This window comes from Zonotrichia albicollis, chromosome 3, assembly GCF_047830755.1.
Source record: "Zonotrichia albicollis isolate bZonAlb1 chromosome 3, bZonAlb1.hap1, whole genome shotgun sequence".
NCBI classification, from domain to species: Eukaryota; Metazoa; Chordata; class Aves; order Passeriformes; family Passerellidae; genus Zonotrichia; species Zonotrichia albicollis.
This window is the reverse complement of record NC_133821.1, coordinates 3,534,939-3,558,673: the sequence shown is the minus strand read 5'-3', so window position 1 is coordinate 3,558,673 and position 23,735 is coordinate 3,534,939. Positions and strand designations below refer to the sequence as shown.

At 45.3% G+C, this 23,735-nt stretch overlaps 1 protein-coding gene across 3 annotated transcripts in view; it reads right to left on the bottom strand.

Annotated features, from left to right (window-relative positions):
- MSRA (methionine sulfoxide reductase A) overlaps positions 1-23,735 on the bottom strand; it is a 245,440-nt gene that overhangs the window by 1,826 nt on the left and 219,879 nt on the right. The gene's annotated exons all lie outside the window — the stretch shown is intronic.

Sequence of the window (23,735 nt, the reverse complement as noted above, 5' to 3'; positions counted from 1 at the left end):
TAAAAATAAAGGGAAATTATTGCATGGAATCACAAAATTATGAATCTGCCATCAGTTATCAAGTTCATCCTCTTGACTGAATGGTAGCAGCCTTGATCCCAAAAAACATTGGTTATGGAAGATCTTTGGAGATGGAGATCTTCATTCCAATATTTTCCATCCTGTTAGAGAATCCCTCCCAATCCTAGCCCAGTTAAATCCAGTACTTTAATTTAACCCAGCATTGCTGGTTTACTCATCCTGGAAGTGGAAAGGAAATCCTTCTGTTCCTCTTTCATCTCTGACATGGCTGGGGAGAGGCAAGGATGACATGCAATGGAAATACTTCACTTAAACAACAGGCAATTATTTGGGACAAAAAGTTTCCAAATTTCCCCCACTGGGTTTTCCAGATCCTGCCCCACCACAGCCAAGCCCTGCCCTCAGCCTGACAGCAGCTGCTGGGATTTGGGGAGCACTACTTTGATTTATTCCCATAATTTCACCATCTAAAGGACACATTCTGCTGTGTTCAGTCTTCAGCCAGGAATGAAGTGATCAGATGGACACAAAATCCATGATGGACCAGTCTGGAGTGCCCTGAGTTCCCGCCCTGATTTATCAGCACAGCTTAGGAAGGTGCTGACTCATTAATTCCTTGTGTTCCCAAGCAAGGAATTGGGATCACAAGCTCAGTTTCACAGGAACCTGGCCTTATTTCCCCATGTAAAACCACCAACCAGCTTTTTTCCACCTTTGGGACAGGCTTTATCCCAAGGCAATCAGTTTATTCACCTGTCAGTTTATTCACCCAGTACTTACATTTAAACCCAGTATTGCAGGTTTACTCATCCTGGAAGTGGAAAGGAAATCATTCCCTTCCTCTTTCATCTCCTACGTGGTTGGGGAGAGGCAAGGATGACATGCAATGGAAATATTCCACTTAAACAACTGGTGATTATTTGGCACAAAAAGTTTCCAAATTTCCCCCACTGGGTTTTCCAGATCCTGCCCCACCACAGCCAAGCCCTGCCCTCAGCCTGACAGCAACTGCTGGGCTTTGGAGAGCACTCCTCTGATTTATTCCCACAATTTCACCATCTAAAGGACACATTCTGCTGTGTTCAGTCTTCAGTCAGGAATGAAGTGATCAGATGGATACAAAATCCATGATGGACCAGTCTGGAGAGCCCTGAGCTCCCAATCCTGGACCAGATTTATCAGCATAGCTAAAGAAGGTGCTGACTCATTAATTCCTTGTGTTCCCACACAAGGAATTGGGATCACAATCTCCATTTCACAGGAACTTGGCCTAATTTTCCCATGTAAAACCACCAACCAGCTTTTTCCCATCTTTTGAATTGGATTTATCCCAAGGGAATCAGTTTATTCACCTGTCAGACATGTGAGTAAGGAAGATAAAACATGTGAAGGTTTGCACTACAGCACGTCAACAGCACCAAACACAAAGAGGTGTCAACACAGCTCCTTTCACAAAGCACTGTTTCACTTTCTAACCTTCCCAGCACAGAGAAAACACTTTGGAATGATCTTCATTGCTGAAAGATGGCACAAACTCTGCCATCCTGGACATTACTCATTTACCTGCAGCTGCAAATGCAGTCAAAGTTGGCCTCCCCCTTCCCTGAGTCATGAGGATGCTGCTGGAGCAGGAGAGATTTTTCCACTGTGTTTTCCACAGTGTTTGTTACAGATTTTTAACCGGGGACTTTTCCATCATTGGCTTCATTTTGTCAGTTAGGGAATCCATTCCGTTCGATGTGGCACCACAAGAGGGCATAAACATCATTTATCCCTTCCCAGTCCATTAAAACCTGAATAAAGCAGAGCCCAAGATAAGTCCTTATATTGCACTTTGGTGCTGTTGTCAGTGGGAACCCCTGGCCCTGACACTCTGCCAAATCCCACCTTGGATGTTTGGATTTTAAAGGGAAAATTATTTTACTCACACTGGCAATGTTGATGCGAAGATAAAAACATTGCAGGGAGACATGAGGAAGTTCAGGATGTTTAGCTGGCTCTGGCAAGTGTAAATCAGCCCACTCTGGATTGATTTCCTGCCACTGAGGCTGATATAATTTGATGGTAATCCTGTTCTAGAAGAATTTTTAGTCCTCTCTGTCTCAAAATTCCTGAGCCATCCAATGAGACCTCTCATTACCATGCTGCATTTAACCCTTGGGATTTTTAACTCATTGCAAGAAATTTTTAAGGAACCATTGGATCCTTTTTCCCTCCAATATTCCACTGCAATTCAAAGATAATTTATTCCTTCAGAGGATTTCTGTGGCTTTTGTCATAGGAGAGATCAAAACCCTGAAAGATCATTGATTGTTAACCCAGCTCTGCCAAGTCAAGGCAACATCACAAGGGGCCCTTTAACTGCTTATAATGCACCCCAAAAATCCTGTCAGATTCCACCAGGGAGGGGCCAAACGAAACCAGAACCCAAATCTCACCCAGCTGCAGAGGGGACACTGGAACAGGAGCAAGGAATCACAGAATCGTAAAGGTTGGAGGTATCAAAGTCAGCACTGGGAACCTCAGCACTAAAAGTTTGCCAGCCAACCTGTATATTTTCAGCATGTAAAAGATGTGTTTGATGATTTTCCTAATTCTTTGCAGACTGTGAAAGTTTATTACTTGTCATTTGCTTTAAACCTCTGCCTGACCATTGATGACCAGAGTTGTCATCATATCCTCTGTCACAGAACATTGGATCTCAGAATCCCAACCAGTCTGGGGTTGGAAAGGACCTTAATGCTCATTCTGTTCCACTTCCTGCCATTTTCAGGGACATTTTCCACTATCCCAGGTTGATCCAAGCTCTGTCCAACCTGGTCTTTGACACTTCCAGGGATCCAGGGGCAGCCACAGCTTCTCTGGGCACCCTGTGCCAGGGCCTCACCACCCTCACAGGAAAGAATTTCTTCCTAACATCCAATCCAAACCTACTTTTTTTCATTTCGATGCCATTACCCCTTGTCCTGCCACTCCAGGTTGTCATAAATTGTCCCTCTTTACATTTCCTGTAGGCTCCTTCAGGCACTGGAAGGTTCAAAAGTCACCCCAAATCCTTCTCTTCTCCAGGGTGAACAACCCCAGTTCTCTCAGCCTTTCCTCGCAGCATCCTCTGATCATCCTGGTGTCTCCGAACAAAATTCCTTCTCCCCTCTCTCCACAGAAATCTGGATTTTACACCTTAATCCTGCCTGTTCATGTCTTCAGCCAGACCCACAGCCTTTCACTCCCAATCTATAACCCAGGATTGTGGGTTATGGACTCTCACCCTTTTCCTGCATCTCTCCAGCTCTCCTTCCCCACTGCAGTCACCGAGGTGACTGGAATTCCACTGTGCTCAAGAGCCCCAGGGATTTATTCAGCCCTGCACTTACATTTCCTCTTTCATTCCCCATCCCTTCCCCAGCAATTCTTTGCATTCCACTTGCCTTCCTGACCTCTGCTGAGCACGGAGCAGATGTTTCCAAAGCACCATCTGCAATGACGCCAGAACCTCTTTCCCGGACTAATTTAAACCCTCTCATTGTGCCTGCACTTGACTTTTATTGACATGGAATTTCAGCAGCTATTTTCTGTATTGTTGTCAGATTCTTCTGCAACTTTTTTGTAGCCGTGTCTGCTTTGGCTCACCTGGAATAACTCCAAACCCTCAGCGGGTTTTGGTGCGTCACCATCCTCTTTTTTTCAGCCCTTTTGTGAGGATATTGAACTGCACAGCTTCCCAAGACAGGTTAATCTCTCTTCACTGCAGCAACTGCACAGTTATTTGTACCTTTTCTTTCCTATTTGTACCTCAGAAGAGCAACTTTCCTCTTAATCCACATGTGGCACTTCATTGTGCACCCTCTCTCTTCAAAAAAAACCTGTATTATGTGTGCAAGACATGAGTTTCCTCATGGTAAAGTCATTAGAAATTTGACAAAAAGGCTTTAAAATTGGTTTTGCTAAATGAAACCATTTAATTTTACGAGCAGAGGCATTAGTAAAGCAGGGGAGTATTAATTGGCTTCAAGCATTTTGTGACTTTTAATAAAAACGGCATCATCCTGTGTTTGATTCAATAGACACTTTATAAACCAGTTTATATGAACATCCAGCCACTTTGTCTTGTGTCCCAGTGAGTTGCACAAAGCTGCTGCATTTCTGAAACCTCCTTGAAAAATCCCTGATGTTGGAAACACCCCAGAGCATTCTGACATATGTGACAGCTCCTGCACCATCACTCCTGATGTCAAACTCTAACAACAATCTCACCAAATAAAATCTGATGGGCTCTCCCTTCATTGCAGTGTCTACTGAAAATTTCACACCAGCCACAGCAATCCTGAATTTCAGCTCTTTTTCCAAAAGTTCTAAGAATTATAGGAGCTGCACTATGGAGAACAACTGCAGGAATTAGTTCTGTGAACTCTTTATGATGGGAGGCTGTGGGAATCCTAGACACTTGATCCCTGTGATATTTTTAACTGGAAAACAACTTAACTGACTTTGCCAGGTTTGTGGATTAGTTGCTGGCAGGTTTGGGGGCAGAAATCCAGCCCTACAGCCTCACTTGATCCAGAGAAACAAACTTTGGTCCAGAGGAATGAGCAATCACCAATGTTTTATTTTCTCCTTCCCTTCCCTCTCCTTTCTGGCAGTTCAGCCCACTCTGCTGTGTCATCAATGATATATGATGTGAAATTGTTTCCTTTGTGCTGCCTTCAGTTGGCTGGAACAGCTCAGTTTGTCACACTGGGTCCAGTCTCCTCCATGTCACTTACTGATGTTGGCTTTTCCACATTAATTGATGCCAGCAACCTCTACAAGTGCTGGAATGGGCTGAAATCCTGATTATCCAGTAAAACCTACATTCCCAGCCTGTAGGTGACTTGCTTTTGGAAATCATGTGTTTTTTGACAGGAAGAAGGAGCCTGCCAAGGGAAATGTGGGAGCAGTGGCTGGTGAGTGCTGAAGTCCAGCCCCAGCTACCACATGGACTGGGACCAGACATCCACATTCCCTTGATTCCAGCTGCCTCTGCCCTGTGGATTCCATGGCATTGATGCATTTGATAGGTGGTGCTGGGATTGATTAGCAAATGCTTTTCCACAGGGCTGTGGAGTGCTGCATAATGAGCTAATGCTCACACAGGCTTTGGAGAGCTGTGTAATTCCTGAGTATTGTTAATATCCTTGCAGGGAAGCTGTCTGCTCTCAGAACTCTCCTTGCAGAGTGTCTCTGGCAAATCAGGCAAGACCAGGACTGGGAATGATGGTTTCATGGGGGTATAAATTCTTCATTTTTCACAGAATGGGCACATGGATCTAAGGGCAGAAATGGTGAAATCCACAGACTACACTGGGAGAGGAAAGCAGCTGCTGTGGGACTAAATCTGAAGAAAAATGTCATAGAATCATGGAATGGTTTGGGTTGGGAGAGACCTTAAAGACCATCCAGACCATGGCCAGGAACATTTCCCACTATCCCAGGTTGCTCCAAGCCTTGTTCAACCTGGCCTTGGACACTTCCAGGGATCCAGGGGCAGCCACAGCTTCTCTGGGCACCCTGTGCCAGGGCCTCCCCACCCTCACAGGAAAGAATTCCTTCCCAATATCCCACCTAACTCTGCTCTCTGGCAGTGGGAAGCCATTCCCTGTGTCCTGTCCCTCCATGCCTTGTCCCCAGCCCCTCTCCAGCTCTCCTGGAGCCCCTTTAGGCTCTGGAAGGGGCTCTGAGCTCTCCCTGGATCCTTCTCTTCTCCAGGTGAGCACCCCCAGCTCTCCCAGCCTGGCTCCAGAGCAGAGGAGCTGCAGCCCTTGGAGCATGTTCACGGCCTCCTCTGGACTCTCTGCAGGAGCTCCACATCCCTCTCATGTTGGGACCCCCAGAGCTGGACACAGAGCTCCAGGAGGGGTACACCAGAGTGGAATCACCTCCCTTGACTTGGTCACACAGCTTTAGATGCAGCCCAGGATACATCCTGCAGGGATTACCCATTCCCTGGCCAAAGAGGAGCAGTGCCACTGCAGGAACCTGCAGGAATTTTTCCTAGGGATGTATCCTTCCAGTGCAGCACAGAGAAAATGCAGATGAGAAGGAAACAGGATAGAAAAAGAAGATTGTACAAAAGCTAAGCTGAAGAATCCTGATTTTCATCCATAAAACTGCAACATTGACTTTGTCCAAGCTTCTCCCTGTTGACAAATCACCCACACAACAGAATACATCACTGAAATGGAGAAACTGATCCTGGCTGGAGACACATCTCCAGGAGCCTTAGGGGAAGGTGGGTGTGTGTATAAAGTGTGTTTTGAAGATCTGCTCTCTCTGAAATGTTTCCCTCTTAACCACTTAGCTTGGAGCAGGTTGTTTGGTCACTCCTCCCTGCCAGAGGGGAAGGAATTGCTGGGCTTGGATATCCATCAGTCCTGCCAAGGTAAATCACAGTTGGACGAGAGCCTGGTATTAACACAGCCCCAAGTGGTTGTGCTCAGAGGGTCTAGGGAGGACCAGGAGTGCAGTTAGCCTGCTATTTCCTCCTGTTTTACCTCTGAGTGTAAAACCTGAGTATTGCCTACAACAATGAGCTCTGCCAGCTGAAATATCACATTTATCCAGCCAGATTTCGTGGTACCTTCTCCCACAACAGGAAAAGAGGAGCTTTGAATTTGTCCTAAATCATCTTAAAGGCAACTGACAGTGAAATAAAATCTGCAATTCTATTTTTTCCTGTTGGATGCTGATCCTGCGAACGTGCATAGGAAGGAAGTTGTATCCTGCTCTCCATCATATCCATCTAATTCTGGATTCAAAGCTTTTTAGCTCCAGATACTGCCTGGTTTAACAGGATCAGCTTGACCCAGAGTCTTTACAAGCTTGACCTTCAGCGTGGAGCTTCCTGAACACCCATCCTGTTTTCTCCTGAGGGAAGAGAGATGAAAGTGGGGAATGGCACGGGCAGGCATTTAGGAGGTAGAGGGAGATAACATTAGCAAAGATAAAAGACATCTTGCTCCAGTAGCATCTGGGAGCTAATTAGGTGTTGAAGGAGCCATTGAGAGAGATGGAAATTCTGTTTGTCTGGCCAATTTGAAGGCAGCCAAACAGCCTCTTACTGCACATCCTGCATGGATAATTGATGATGCCTAAGAAAACTCCTGCCCCGTCCTGACTCCCAGTGATCTAAAGCTCAAATCTCCTCCGTGGCTGGAGACAGCAGAGTCTCCTCCCCTAATCACGCGTCCATTACTCTCATATTCCTGAAATAACAACGGCCAGGACCAAGCTGGGATGGGGGAAATGACCCACACACAGAGCAGCAAAGCTCAGAGCAGAATGCTGGAGACCACAAGTGGTTTGGCCCTGGATGACTCTGAGAAACCAACTCAGATCCAAAAATACTCTTAAGATCAGGCAGCCCCAGCTGCCTGTGGACAGAATAAAACCCTCCACATGTAAATAGTGTGTTGACAAGACTTCCCCACCTCCATTAGCTCAGTTATCTCTGGATCACATTTTGTTCCAAGTGCAGAGCAGCTTGTGGTGCTCCCTTGGGTGTGAGCCCTTGGCAATGAATGTAAGGCTCTGCAATTATTTTTTATTCAGGGGAGCAGCAATGAAGAAGTAAAAACGTTTATTTGCCATATCAAACCCAGAGGGCTCAGGTCAGCTCTGCTGTTACACTGCCATAATTTTATTTTTCTCTCTGGATTTTCATCAAGTATTTCTTCCATGATATATAAGCATGACAGTTTCTCAGGAACACACATGAGTTTTGCAGAGAAACTAATTATCTTTACCTAAACTCATCCTGAAAAAAACAGAAATTATTTCTGTTGTGATTGGAGGGAAAATCTTCCAGACAAGAGACCATACACAAATATTTACCACTAAAATAATAAAATTTGCTATAACTTAAATATCCTTGCACTGGAAATTATTGGGAAACCTGTCATCCCTGCTAACTATTTTGCCTCTAATAATACATTGAGATTTTCTCTTCAGCCTCCTAAGACCATTGGTTTATAACCCTAAACCATTTAATCCACTCAAAAAGCTGGGAGGTGGTTTTTATTTTGCTGACCACTCTCTGGAGAGGTGAACAACTCACCCTGAACACCCACCATGAGCCTCACCTACTAAACTCGATGCTGTCACCTCTGTGTTCAGCTGGTATTGGTGGTTTCTTATATAAGGAAATATCTCAGAAGGATCCAACATGGGTCTAATATTCCCAACAATTTACAGCAAAACTATTCATGTTACACATTGAATGTTCCAGCAAAACAGAATTAGAAAGTCACAGAATCTTTTTGGCTGGAAAAGTCTTCTTAAGGCCATGAAGTCCAACCATCTTCAGCACTGCCAAGGCCACCACTTATATATGGCCCATCAGATATTGTCTGTGTTCTAATGCAGCCTAAGGGGAAGGGATGTTAAAGGATGGTCCTGGGGAAGGGAAAAATCAACACCATGTTTTTCTGGGTTTTTTTTATATTTTCCTTTTTTTTCCCGCTATGGAGATGCCTTTTCCAAACATCTTAAATCCCCCATGGCTGCTCTCTCCAAACATCATCCAACAGAGAGGAGATGGATCCAGCGTGAGACTGATCTTGATCTAAGCACCACAACACTGCACATCAAATGAAACAGAAAATCGAGGTCCCTGTACTGGATCTCAAGGATCAGTGCAGCTCTGTGAAATTTCCAACTAAAAATCCCACTCTGGTTTAAAACAGAAGCCAAATTCTTCTGCCCCTTGCCCAATGTGTGTTGTCAGGCAGCTGCTGCAATTCCAGCCTAGGTCTTTCTGACTTTTCTGTACAGCTGATTTCAGTGGAATATTTGCTGGATTTTTAATCCACATAGCAGATCAGAGAGAGGCTGAATACTTCAAAGCAATTTGGATCCTTCAGGATGACAAATTGTTTCTGTTATCGAATATATGCATAATTACTACTAAAATTATATTTGAAATGGCTACCAAGCAATACAATTTTTAGCCCATTCCAAGGACTGAAAAGTCAAGAGAAAATGAACAGAGCACGTTTTAATCAGAAGATAAGTAGTTTTCCAGCCACTATAAATAGAAAAGGCTGGAAGAACCCATCCAACACGCAGGAGAAAGCGCAAGGAGGGTAAAATTCCACAGTGTTTTGGCTTTGGACTTCAGAAGGTAGTGAGTATGAGATAGTGTGAAATACAAAGAAGCCTTTGTTGTTTACATCTGAAGTTTAAAAGTGGCACAGTGTGAATAAACAAAGGATGTTCCATGAGACGCTGCAGCAGGGATGCGCTCGCTCCGTTGGAGCTCCGCGTAAACAGAGGCATCGCCTCCGTGCTTGAAAAAGAGAGGGAGGTAAACTTGAAAGCTTTGCCTTCCAGAAAATCTCATTTACCAGGATCCTCAGGCTTTTAAGTGGTAGGGAAAACACACACAAGCTTAATAAGACCAAGATCTGGATCATTTAGCATTTGCTTTCAGGTTGGTTAAGCTCCTTCCTAACGATAACGGCACACGTGCTCTGCAAAACCTGAATTAGCCGTTCCTTATCTTTCCAGGGAAAATAAGTTTTGTCCTCAAGAATTGGGATAATATCAAGCAATTTCTTTTCTGGCAGACAATAAAGAATAGCTTAATAAGTTAACTGATTGTTTTCCAGGGTAAGGACAGAATTTAAAGATACCCAAATTCAGTTCAATAATCATGACAATATTTCCTGTTGTGGAGTTACATAGCATTGAACTTGATCCATAGGATCATGGAATCATGGAATGGTTTGGAGTTGAAAGGGACCTTTAAATCCATGCAGTTCCACCCCCTGCCATGGGCAGGGACATTTCTCACTATCCCAGGTTGATCCAAGCCCCATCCAGGGATCCAGGGGCAGCCACAGCTTCTCTGGGCACCCTGTGCCAGGGCCTCACCACCCTCACAGGGAAGAATTCCTTCCCAATATCCCGTCCATCCCTGTCCTCTGGCAGTGGGAAGCCATTCCCTGTGTCCTGTACCTCCATCCCTTGTCCCAAGTCCCACTCCATCTTTTTTCCAGCCTCCCTTCAGGTACTGGGAAGCCCCAATTAGGTCATCCCAAAGTTTTTCTTTTCCAGGCTGAACAACCCCAATTCTCCCAGCCTTTCCTCACAGCAGAGATGCTCCACCCCTCTGATCAACTGGGTGGGTTCAATTTAGTTATGGTACCTGTACACATCTTTCAATGCAAAAGTCTCCCCCTATTTGACAAATATGATAAAACTTGATTTTGATTCAACACACTTTCAGCTATTCTTATGATGATAGAGGGCAATTTTGATTAAGCTAAAAATAAAACTGTAATTATTTCCGCCTTGTCCTGTCCCTCCAGGCACTTGTCCCCTGTCCCTCTCCAGCTCTCCTGGAGCCCCTTTAGGGTCTGGAAGCGGCTCTAAGATCTCCCCAGATCCTTCTCTACTCCAGGTGAACACCCCCAGCTCTCCCTGCTGTCCACGATTTAATGCAATTCCCTTTTTTATACAATTGTGAAAATTGTTGCAGCATGACCATTTTACAAGAGGAGGAGGAAAAGATGCACTTGGGTGGAACAGCAGCTGCAAACCCAGCACAGTTTCACAGCTGCCAAAAGTGCTGAGAGTTCAGCAACAAGGGTGAAAATAAAAATGCTTCATAAGGAAACAGGGTAAATCCTACAGCTTCAGCTCCTTCCCACATCATCCCTACTCCTTCTGGGCACAACGGGGAGTTGCTGTGTGTACAGGGCACCTACAATCACAGAATTACAGAATGGTTTGGGTTAGAAAGCATCTTAAAGCACATCTAGTTCCAACCCCAAAACTTTCTTTTATCTGATCCTACCTTTTATGAGCAGCAGAATTCTTTCTCAAGCTTCTTGATCAGCTCTAGTGATTTTTTTTTATTAAAGAGGTGCACCTCAGGCTTCCAGAAAAGTATCAGTGAAGGAAACCTCCAGAGCTTCTTTAGCTTCTCCACCTGCCCCAAGCTCTGCCTGCTCCTAGAAGAGTTTAGGTACAAACAATTCTGATATATTTGATTAGTGACCCTCAGCACAAACACACCCCACAGGGGCTGAGATTTGAATGAGACTTACAGTCAACAAGTTAATTTGTTGGGAAGCTTAGAAAATACAAGACCCTTTTGGACTTCAGGGTCAAATTCCACTCATTGTATAAATCACCCACCACCACTGGAATGGATTTATGCGTCTGGAAAGGAGATTTGAATTTGGCCATTAGTAAAACAAAATACCGAGCTGATTGAGGCTGGAGAGGAAGCAAAGAAAATGCAGGGAATGCACTTTACATTTCAGAGAGAACCTGGCATTTGCAGCACATCATCTTCCTGCCAGCTACAGAACAGCAGTGACTTGGCAGAGGCTCCATGGCCAGATGTCACCCTCATCTGGTTCTCTTGGCTCAGGCTGCTCCTTTGAAATGAGCAGCAAAGCAGGGCGAGGATGGCTCTGCCTGGTGCTCCCTGCACAAGGAATAGAAGGAGGAAAAGTTCCCCAGCTCCCCAAACCTGGCATTGCTCTGCACCATTTTGACAAATTCACAGCCCTCACCAGGCAGAATCTGGGAGGTGGAAGCAGAGTCAAGAACCAAAGGGATTTGTTTGACAGCTGCCTCTCGCTGGGTGATGGATACAGCACAAATCCTCTCCGGGTGCTTTCCCTGCAGCTTCAAACACTTCAGCATTCAGAGCCCTGGTGCATTTCCCAGGATAAAACCCTGCACTTGGATTTCTTTGTTTAAAGGCATTGCTGTGTCTCTATTTCACTGCACCTTCCTAACTGGTTGTTTTATTTAAAGAGAGAGATCCTTGAAATGAGATGATCTTTAAGATCCCTTCCAACACATCCTACTCTGATTTGTGCATTTCTATTATATTACCACAACCAAGAGCAAGGAGAAAAACATCAGGGCATTCCCCACCTAAAACCCGCCTCTTTTGGAGCTAATTGCTATTTAGGCAATTAAGGATTTATGATAGATATGATGGGACACGGCCTAACGCCACATGTTCCTCCTAAAACACCTTCAGATACACCAGGAGATCTGAACTAATGGCCAAATTTTGGGGGGGTTTTGACATGGCAGCAAAGTCCCCAAATGCCTTTAGACCCAGGGAACAAAAGAGACAGGCACAGACCATCCTGGCTAAACCCCCCACGTGAGTGACCTTCCCTCAGAAGGAGAATTCCTTTTGAAACCCAACACCTGATAACACGTGTGTGTTTGTATACACATCAATATGTGTGATAAGAAGGCTGCTCCATGGCAGAACCTGCCAAAAAACCCATTTTTTGTCACCATCTGCTAGGAAGAGAGCGAGCACCTGTTAGGAGCAGCTGCCTGAATGCAGAATGTAGGTAAGAGAGAAAAATCAGTTTCATTTTGGACTTGGCCTGCTGCAGGTAGCACATGGCTTCCACCACCAAGGATGCCAAGTGGTCCTTTTTAAGTTTGTCCTAATTAAGAGCGTTATGAAACCTCCAAATTGTTCATTTATAGGCTGTTACAGCAAGTAAAAGAAGTGATGGGGGCCCCCCAAAACACCTCCCCACCTCCACTGGGGTCTCTGCCCTGTTCCTTGCCTTTTTCTTTCTTGAAGCCAACGGAGCATTTGGAGGAGCCACGCGTGGCTCGGTGCCTCTCCTGGCACAGCAGCTGCCCCAGGACGTGTTGCTCTGAGGAATCCCAGCATTAGCAACACCCCTTGACTCCTTCCTTTGGAGAACAACTGCTTCCCTTTGGCTGCCTCCTTGTGTCCATCTCTGTGGGGGTCCTGGGAGGGATTTTGGAAGGAACCGAGGGCGCTCGGTCCAGGCGCTCGCTGTGATCAAGGCACCAGCAGCTGCCAGCCCTGCCATGCTGTCCTTTCTCCAGGGGCAGCAACGGGGTTGCCACCACCCAGAGAACTTGGAATGGGCAGAAAAAAACACATGAAAGGATTTCCCACCCTCGTCCAAGCGACAGATCCAAGTTCACAAGTCAGCATGGCCTCTTCCACCGTGCCTGACACCACGGATGGTCTCAAATCTGCTGCCCTTAATCCCCACTTGTGGCATCTGTGCATCCATGGAAGGAATGAGGTCATTCAGTTTGTTCTTTCCCAACCTCCCAAGCATGGGCTGTTCCTCATTCTCTTCAGCAAGCAATGCTTTTGTCCCATGGCTGACTGTGTGACACAGCCACTCACTCAGTGACAGCACCAGCACCAGCACCTGCCTATCCCTGGGTGTGAAAGGGCTTTTGGTCCTAAAATTCAGCCATCCTGCAAGGAATCTTCCTCTTCCCCTTTACCACACAGCCCTACACCTAAGAATCATTTGGGGAGGAACTATAGGACTATGAGGAGCTCCTGTCTCCATTACCAGCAACAGGCTCCCTTGCAGAGGGAATATTTGAAATGGGCATCAGTATTTGGGAGCCCTTTCAGCTCCAAACATCTTCCCTTTTTTTTTGTTTCCCCACTTCCTCATTTTATCTTCCATTTCTTGTCTTCCCAACTACTTCTGTCCATCTTCTGATCTACCCTGCGTCACAATCTCCTGTTTTGAGGAGGATAAATATTTTTTAATAAATAATCTGTCCAACCCATTTGACCCCAGAAATTTGTATTTTTTTAAATGGAAGCAGAAAACTGGTGAGACTGTCACAGCCTGTGAAAACCCAGAGGCTTGTGCACACAGACAATGCCTTGAGGAATAAGGGAAATTCCCAAAGTGCTTTTGAGGCTCCAAGCTCTGTGATGTGCTTTACAGATCAAATACTGATCCCAAAAAAAACCAACCCTGATTTCCAGGTGTAAAAACAACTGTTCAGCTGGATCAAATGCTGATCAAAAAAAAAAAAACCCAACCCTGATTTCTGGATGGGAAAACACCCATCCAGCTCGAGAGCGAGTGCACGAGGCTGAGGGAGAAATTCCCTTTCTCCTGCTTGTAGAAGAGTAAAGCTGCTCTTGCTGCAGAGGAACCCAGCTAAAATCCCACAAAGCCATCCCACGGAGTCCCTTCTCCCTGCAAAGCTGCACTTCCAGCCATGTGGTTTAGCACAGATCCGCTGGTCAAGCAGGAATTCTTTTTCCTAATGCAGATTTCTCTCCGTGAGCACATCTGTAAGCTATAGATCCCTCCCTCCTGGGACAGGCCTAATGGGCTCTGCATCCACTCTGCCTCATTTCTTTGGGAAGTGTTGGCTCTGCAGTGGGAGGGCTGAAGAGGGGCTTGCACTGAGGGATGGTTTTTCATTCCTGAATTTAAATGCACAAACAGAAACCGTGGGTTGTTATTGCTGAGAGAAACATGAACAGAGGGCTCAAGAGCCACAGATTGGGGTCTCAGTGACACAGAAGCATCCCAGGACATGATGGAGTAGCTAATTAATGCCCTGGCTAATTAATGTCACCCCTGGCCTCTAAATTGGTCATATATTTCCTTAAGGTCCCCACCAGCAAAAGGGCAGCAATGCAGAAGCGCAGAGAGGGCAAGTTTCAGCCAGGAATCTCCTCCTGGTTCATTTCCTGTGATTCCCTGATGGATTTGGGATGTCTGAGGAAGGCAGGGATATTGAACAGCTCAGTGCTGACTTTGCATGCAGAAGGGAAGGGGAAGAAGCTGGAGTTGAGCTCAGTTATGAATCATGAGAGCAGAAATCAGAGGTGTCCATGCCCAGGTGGGTGGGGATCCTCCACCAGGAAAGCTTCCCCTCAGCAGAAACATGGGATAAATCCATCCTTGAGAGCAGCCCAGTGAAGCTCTGCTACAAAGCAACCTCCCTTGGGGCACCCTGAAATATTAAAATATTAAAATTCTCCAAAATTTTACCACCAGCACATGCTCAGATGAAGAACCTCAAATCAAGAAGAGCTCAGTCTTAAAAACAATGTGGTGAAAAATCCGAACTCTCCTGCCTTATTAAAAAAAAAAAAAAAATCCAGCAACTGAAAGACAAAAAAAAAAAAAGAAAAGAAAAAGACTTGCTCATGCTGTTACAGTTTAGGAACTGCTGGCATCCCTGTCTCTGGGAGGAAGGGATGGGGAGCTGACTGCTCAGCAGCTGAGAACGCATGTTCTGGAAGCAGCTCCCGGAGCAGATGGTGCAATGATTACTGCCAGTAAATGTTAGAGCCCTCTTTTCCTTCCCCCATTTTTTTTTTTTTTGCTTTTTCCTTTTTTTTTTTTTTAACTAGAATTCTGAACAACAGGGGGAAAATAACTACAAAGAATACATGAAAGCAGCTTGATTTCCTTTCTTTTTCCCCTCTCTCTGAGTGTGCCTTGCTCCTTCTCTAGCACCTGACGCTGCAGAAGGGGATGTTCCCTGGGATTGCTGGGATGATGGAATCCACCACCAAGCACTTTGTTCGGGGGAGTTTGACACGGCTTTTGTGCTGCAAGCCGTGTTCCCTGGGAAATGAGGAGCTGCAGGATCATGTGCTGTGTATGGGATGCTAAAAACAGGGAAAAGGAGAAGGGATGCAGCTGTGTATAATGGAAGGTGTCCCTGCTGGTGGTAGGGCTTGGAATTGGTGGCCTTTGAGGTCCTTTCCAACCCAAATCATGCTGGGATGCAATGATTCCATGATTTAAATTGTCACCCTGCTGGCTTGTGGTGTGATAAACACTCCTTGGGCCAAGAAATGGGAATTATTTTTCACTTTCATCACCAGGGTCTGGCTCCCCTGGCCCCATCTCCTCCTTCAATGTCTCTGAGCAGCCCTGAAACATTTCTACCACATTTCCTCTCTTGGTCCCCTCTCTTTGTCCCAATATTCACTTTCTTTCCCCTTTAAAATTTGATTTTTTTTTTCTTTTTTTTTTTTTTTTGCCTTCTAGCAGGGCAGCTTGTTCCCCATCACTTTAAAATCACTTTAAACCTCCAGGAGACCTGGGGGGATCTTTTCTTTAAAAAAAAAGTGATTTTTTTTTTAAATTTGGCTCCCAAATTTTTAAAGAGCAAACATCAGCCAGGATGGGAAGGATCATCCCTGTCTTTTTGGAAAACACATTGTGGTGCTGGAGCAGAAACAGCCAGAGCAGCACAACACATCCCCCTGCAGCATCTCTTGAGGGCTTCAGCTTTTAAATGCTGTGACATCTCTCCCAAATGTGTCTTGGGATTTTTTTTTTTGGTTTTTTTTTTTTTTTTGAGTTTTTTAATGTCTATAAATTAAGAAAAGCCAAGGAAATTTCCACTGGGAGATTAAAAAAAAAAAGAAAAAAAGGCAAAAAAAAGCAGGATATGCGCAAAAAACGCCTCCTTCCTGAAATTCAGATCCCTGCTCTGCAGCAGGGAGGTACCAAAGCCTCTCGTAGACAGGCTGGGAGAAATATTTTAGAATTGAAAACAACATGTTTTTCTCCAGCTTCCTGCTCCCAACAATTTTGGCTGGAACTTTAAAAATATCAGTCTGAGGAGGCAGAAAACTGGCACAGAAAATGTCACCCCCCCCCCCCCCCCAAATTAATGTTTGCTGAAGTATCAATCAACTGAGGGAAGAGGCTTCTGAGAGGAACTGTCAGACATCCCTAAAATGGGGAGCATCCAGCTCCACTGGCAACACTGAGGTGCCAGAATTCCTCAGTGTGATTCCAGGTCAAAGCAAATCACATTTTCAATTAGATGGCTGAGGTTTCTTTGTGACCATACAGGGAAAGGAATGGTCAACATCTGCTAAATTATCAAATTCTTCTTGCTATTAGCCATGAAATTCCTCTTTGAAGGTCAGGCATGGTTTTTCAAGGTGAAGCCTAACAGTAGTTAAAGAATAACATTTTTTAATTTCAGTTACAATAATTTTGAGGCTTTGTTGGGATGTTTTCAATTACAATCACAGCTCTCATCCTTTGACAGCTTCCAGGGAAGAAAAGAGGGGAGTAAATGAAATGTTGCATCTTCATTCAAAGCCTGCAGCACTCACCAAACAAAACTGAAATGAAGGGTTCCAAGAAAGTCAGCACTGGACCATCCATGAATACTCCTCTCCTTGAGATGCAGCACTTGTATCAAGGACACAGACCATCAATAATGACAGCAGCAGTGTTTGTTCTGCAATTTGTGGGTATTCAGAGCCCACTCCTCAAATCCCTGCTTAAATTGTGGCAGCACAAATGGAGTTGGACAGAGCCTGGTCCTCGAGTCCTACACCATTTTCTGGGTTCAAAGGCTGAGCGTTTTAGCTGTGTAATAATGGGTGGTATTACCAGGTATTGTGATGAAAATAAATGTTCCTTGAAATGAAAATACCCTCTTTCCACGGAGCATGAACCTGGCTTTCTCTTTCTTCTCTGCTGGATCAGTGGTATTTGCAGAAAAACTCTTGTGCCACTTGTGGGATAGCACTTCATGCTGAGCTATCAAGGAACAGGTCAGGTTTGGGGGTGTTTTCTTTTAATTTGTTGTTCCAGCTAACTGAGGACACCAGATTTAAGACTGGCAGTGCAAACACAGATGCTGCATGTCTGACACACCTTAAAATCAGTAACAGTGAGGAAATGTGCAAGGGATTTGATTTATTTTTAATATTTTTGTTGTCCTCCCCAGGCTGGATGTGGCTTTGAGCAATGTGGTCTAGTGGAGCCATGGCAGGGGTTGGAAGTGATGATCCTTAATGTCCCTCCCAAACCAAAACATTCTGTGATTCTCTTTCAGAGTACATTTGCTGAAACTCCATTTTTCCTGCATGTTAAAAGCATTTGCCCCCAGCTACTGAAGGGCTTTATTATCTTCTCTGAGCCTGGCTTGGTGAAGGCAAATCTCTCCCCATCTCTTTCTTTATAGGGTTCATAAAGAGATCTTGTGGTCGGCAAGAACAAGGCCAAACTGCACTCCAAGACCCCTTTACAACCCCAGAGGTGGGATACTGTTTTCATGATTTTCCTGACTGTCTTAACATCCTGCCTGATGCTGATTTCATGGGATTACAAAGAGAGGCTTAGAGCTCTCAATAAAAATATCACCAAAAAAAAAAATGTCTTTGGGGAAGAATTGATTTGTGATCCTGTAAGTCAACTCAAGATTTATGAGGCTGCAGAATGAGAGGCTGGGGCAGGTCCCTTCCCTGCCTGTCCCTCTACGTGTCTGCTTGTAAGGCAGATGTTGCAATATCTGTACTTGCAGCAGAGCTGAATTGTGTGATATGAGGGCACTGCCTGACCACGTGGGAGCCGTGGCATTGCCTGGTCTGGTGAGGAGTCCCAGGAGATGCAGCCATGAAGACCATGGTGGGAAAACTGATAAGAAACTGGCACAGGGTTCCCAGAAAAGCCCTGGATCCCTGGAAGTGTCCAAGGCCAGGCTGGAGCCACCTGGGATAGTGCAAGTTGTCCCTGCCCATGGTGGGAACAAGTTGGTCTTTCAGGTCCCTTCCAACCCAAACCACTCCATGATTCTCATGCCAGCCCTTCACTTATCTTTCCTCTAGTTTTTAAACTTTCAGCAAAGCTTTGCTCCTCACCTTTACCCAACGAGTGCCTCTGAAGTGCTTTGGGAACCTGAGGCCAAAAAGTGCAACACAAAACTTTGACAAATCCCACGCTGGCCTGTTGTTACCAGGCCTCTTAATGAGGATAATTTATAGAATTCCACTACCATAAATGCATTCCAGACATCCCTGCCCCCCCCACCCCAAACAAGGAATCAATTGAGGGAAAATGGCCCATGACAGGAAAGAAGGAGAGGTGGATTAAATATTTAAAGCGTTACTGTAAGCGAAGACGCCGAAGCCAGGTCAGTAATGAGCTTCCCCCGAAGCCACTGGGAGCCCACATTAATGCTGCACTTGACTCCTGCAGGTCTCTCCCACATGCCAGTTAAACTCTCCCAAGTTGCCAAGCAGACACATGGAACAAAGTGTTGTGTTGGGCTCTGTGTGTGTGTGCACGATGGGGAGATTTAACCCCTTCTGTACATCCAGAGCCATAAAATGAGACAAGAATCCAAAATTGCTCTCATTTGGTTCTGGGGTTGACTTTTAGAAATGAGATAATCAAGTTCCCATGAAGGACTGTGATTCTGCTGAAGAAGTTGAACCAAACATAGAATAAATGGATTCTGTAGGTTGAAACTCTGAAGTGTTTGCAGAGGAGAGGTGCTGGAAATAGAATCATGGAGTGGTTCTGGTGGGAAGGGACTTTAAGGATCATTTAGTTCCAACTCCCCCACTGTGGTTATTAACACTCATTTTACTAGATTTTTCCAAAGAATTCATTCTATTACATGTGTAAATTGTGTTCTGCACTTGGTATTGTCCAATCAACCTCTTGGAGCCCCTTCAGGCACTGGAAGAGCTCGAAGGTCTCCCTGGAGCCTTTTCTTTTCCAGGCTGGACACCCCCAGCTCTCTCAGTCATCCTACTGTGCCACAGCAGAAGCAGCTCCATTTCCAGCTTTCCCAATGCATCTTTTCCCAATCTTTTCCCTTGTCTTCCAGCCTTGCTGCTTTCCACTCCAAATACAATAGTTATATTATTTTGCCTAAACCAGATCCCTGTGAGCTCCATTCAATGCAAAGTTCTCTTTTGACACAGAACAGGTATCAAAACTCTTGTTAAATTCTCTGACCTCAGTCTTCCAGCAAATTTCCTGCTGACTTTCCAGCAATTCCAACTTTCCACCAGTTCCATGTAGACCTGCTTGTCTTTCCTTGCTTACAAGAATTTTGCGAAGGCTTTGATTATTTGTGCCAGCATATTTCAAGGAATTAGTGTGGTTGATGTCTACACTGCCAGGTCCTCCTTTCCCATTAAGACAGGTGCCAAATATTCCTTATTCCAGGCCCCCACTACCTCACCCATCTCCTGCAAGTCTCAGCCACTTGGAAGTGCCAACAGCTCCAAGATCAATATGAAGAGGATTGGAAAACCATGGAAAAACCACCAAGATCTTCAAAAACAATTCTTGATCATCAAGAGTCAAGCACTCAGAAATGGATGAAAAAGGAAAATTTAAATCCAGTCCTGAAAAGCAAAATCTTCAACTATTCAAAAAAAATAGGGTAAATAGGACCCTGAAAGGATTGCGCAGCCCAGGACAGTGGAGGAGTCCCCATCCTTGGAGGGATCTAAAAGCCATGTGGATGTGGTACTAGGGGACATGGATCAGTGGTGGCCTTGGAAGCACCAGGGAATGGTTGGACTCAAAGGTCTTGGAGGGCTTTTCCAACCTCAGCGATGGGCACAGGTAGAAGAACTTCATCATCAGAACTGAAAGGGTTTAGAGCAGTCCATGGCATGGTTTTATCCCACTAACTCCCTTTCCCATCCCAGCACAGTTTCAAAGATGGGGGGCCAGGGATCATTCCCAAGGGTGGTTTGCACATGGCCAACCTGTCTCCAAAAGTAAATTAAGAGTATGTGTAGTAATTAATACCATGGATGAAACCAGGCCCTGCCCTTCACCCATGAAGCACCTCTTAATGAGGCAAGTGGAATCCAGGGACAGAATCATCCAAGAAATCTCTTGGATGGAGACATGGACATTAACCAGAGCAGGCTGGCAGGCTGAGACTGTCCAGAGCATTTCCTACACGGTTTATTCACATTACAGAACTTTTACACTGCACAATTTCTGCGGCTGTTTGGGGCATCTCTTAATCTGTTTCATATTAATTAGCGCTGTTGTGCTGCTTTTGTTTTTCTTCCACCTGTACATTATCAAGCAGCTGAAAACATTATTCCACTAATTTATCTGCTGATGACATGAGCTGGGGTGAGCAGTCTTCAGTCATTTGTCATTTGGATGGCACTTTGGCTCTGACATTTCTATCCATCTTCTCCCGCTGGATGATATTTTGCAGATAAATCTTTCAGAATTAGGTGATTTCTACCTCCATGATATCTCTGAGCCTGAGGAGCTGATCTCCACTGGGCTGCTGAACCAGAACCTGCATCAGCCAACCTCAGAGTGGCAGGGTGCTGAATCTTTCCAAGATTTTGGAAAGATTTCCAAAGAAAGATTTCCAAGATTTTGGGATCAAACTGGCTGTCAAAATAAGCTTTTTTTGGCAAGTCAGTGGGACCTATCCAAGGATCTCCCAGGATTCTGCCACCGATCCTCTTCCCCTGCTCCTTTGGCAGCAGAGCATTATGAGTAGGTGATCACAGAGATCTTTTCCAATGATTCCATGATTAAACTTCAGGACAATTCACCCCATCCTGGCACCTGTTCATTGCTCCATCCCCATATTTTTGCTGTGTTGGGAATCCACAGCCTCAACTCCTGCACTGATGAAAAGCTCACTCAAGCTCCAATGCAAGAAAATCCCTAAATCCTCCATGGTTTCAACCTCCCAAATCATCCATTATCAGCTTTGTTGTAGTGCTTGGCACAAGGAATAGGTCCAACAGGCAATGACTGACAGTTTTCTCCTAAAAAATGGCACCATCTGGCAAAGCAGAATTGCCATTCCACATTATCCCGGTCCTCCAAAGTATTTCTGTCCCCTATCCAAGGCCCATGAGCAACCAGCAGATGTGGACAGGATTGGAGAGAGAATCTAAACCACAGCTGTGGCTCAATTGGCCATGAAGACACGTGGAAATTAAATAAAAAAACATTACAACCAAAATCTTTTACTCTCAGATAATGAGGTTATTCCCCTCACAACGGGAATATCTGGGAGAAAAACCTCACTAGGTGTTAAATGGTACTTGATCCATTTTTATGGGAAGGATTGTGTGAAATGGTTGCCCAGAATAACAAGAAACCACATTAGCTGACCCAGGGAATCCTTTCCAGACCCAAGTTTCTGTTCTCTTTAAACTAAATGAAAGGAAAATGCAATTCTCAACTCTGAAAGGAAAATCAGTTTTCCTGGAGCCCTGACATGCAAACAGGACTTTTTTTTTTTCCCATCTGCAGCAGTTCAGACAGATTTAATGTGATTAATGCTGCTAAACTATGTCACCTATGGCATTTTTCTGCTTTCCAGTAGATGAAAAGGCTTCTGTTCAAAAAGAAAACTGCAATATGTGCTGCATGAAATGCCAGCTGGGAGTGGAGGAAGAGAGTGTAGTGATGGCAGATACTTGATTTAGCTCTGCATCAATAAAACATCCACATTTGTAAGAGAGAATGTGATGGAAAACATCTTAATTGAGCAATATTTGAACCAGGACATTGTGCTACTCACCTGGAATCACTTCCAGGATGCCCTGAATGCATTCTAAATTCAGACTTAAATCTCCCCCATTCAAAGCTGTCACTGAAAGAAATGTCACAAAGAATGAACTGAATGGGTCTGAGGCAAATATCCATCTGATTTGAGTAGGAAGGAATACCTGTGAGGATTGGCCCAGCAACCAAGTTCAACAAGCTGGGGGTGCTCACCCGGAGAAGAGAAGGATCCAGGGAGAGCTCAGAGCCCCTTCCAGGGCCTAAAGGGGCTCCAGGAGAGCTGGAGAGGGACTGGGGACAAGGGATGGAGGGACAGGACACAGGAAATGGCTGCACACTGCCAGAGGGCAGGGATGGATGGGATATTGGGAAGGAATTCTTGGCTGTGAGGGTGGTGAGGCCCTGGCACAGGGTGCCCACACAAGCTGTGGCTGCCCCTGGATCCCTGGAAGTGTCCAAGGCCAGGCTGGATGGGGCTTGGAGCAAGCTGGGATTGTGGAAGGAGTCCCTGCTCATGGCAGGGGGTGGAACTGGATGGGCTTTAAGGTCCCTTACAATCCAAAATATTTAATGACACTTTGACCCCTGAGTCCAACAATTCACTGGGTAACATAAAAAATCAATATACCAGTATGACAAGTGAGGTCCAGGTGTCCCCTGGCCAAAGGCACAAGTGCTGCTGCAAGGAACCTGCTCAGAGCACCCCAATCTCCCCAGGTGAGTGCTGGAGCTCTTGCTGCCTTCTGGACAATTTGCCATGGGAATTTTATCAGTGGAAGACTAACCCACAATATTTTATGCCAGTTTAGTGGCTTAGCACACAAATCCACGTGGAAAGGAATCGTGGAAGGGGGCAGCAGGGGAGAGGAGAAACCAGGATCTGCTCTTTTCCCAGCCGTGTGACTGCACCTGGATCTGATCCTCCACCTCTTCCTCCTCCTCCTCCTCCTCCTCCTCCTCCTGCAGCTCAGACTCTGATGCCAGAGGAGCTATTTTGGTGCAAACTGGGTGTGAAGGGAACACAAGCCGTGGTGTCCTACATAGCAGCCTGCTGGCAGTGATGGCACAGAGAGTCCTGACTCATGTCCCCTTCACGGAAATTCCCTCTCCAAAGTTTACATCACCTGGCAGCTTTTTATTATTTTTATTATTTGGGTACCTGGCAGTCAGTGTTTGCAGCTCCTCTCTCTGTCAGGAGTCCAAATACAGCAGAAGACAACATCCAGTGATCAGAAATTAACTGTGGGTTTATAAAAGGCAGGATTATTTTGTTCCTATTTATCCTGATGAAAGGATGTTGCTGACAGGGGGTGTTTTACTTTGTTCTCACTGTTGGGGTTTTTTCACATTATCAGAGTTTAGCCTCTCAACCAACTTTTAAAGGTTTGCAGCAGCAAAATAATCTGAAAAACTGCCCTTTTTCCACAACCACATCCAAGCAGGGTTCAGGATATTCTTCCCCCAGTCTGGCTAAGCTTCCCTGCGGCATCCAAATCTCTCTTTGTTCCATGCCATAAGGTCTTGCAAATCCTGCTGAGAGTGGCTCCAGATCCTCATATTATGGAATTTTCTGCTCTTCAGCACAAGCTCTGAGCT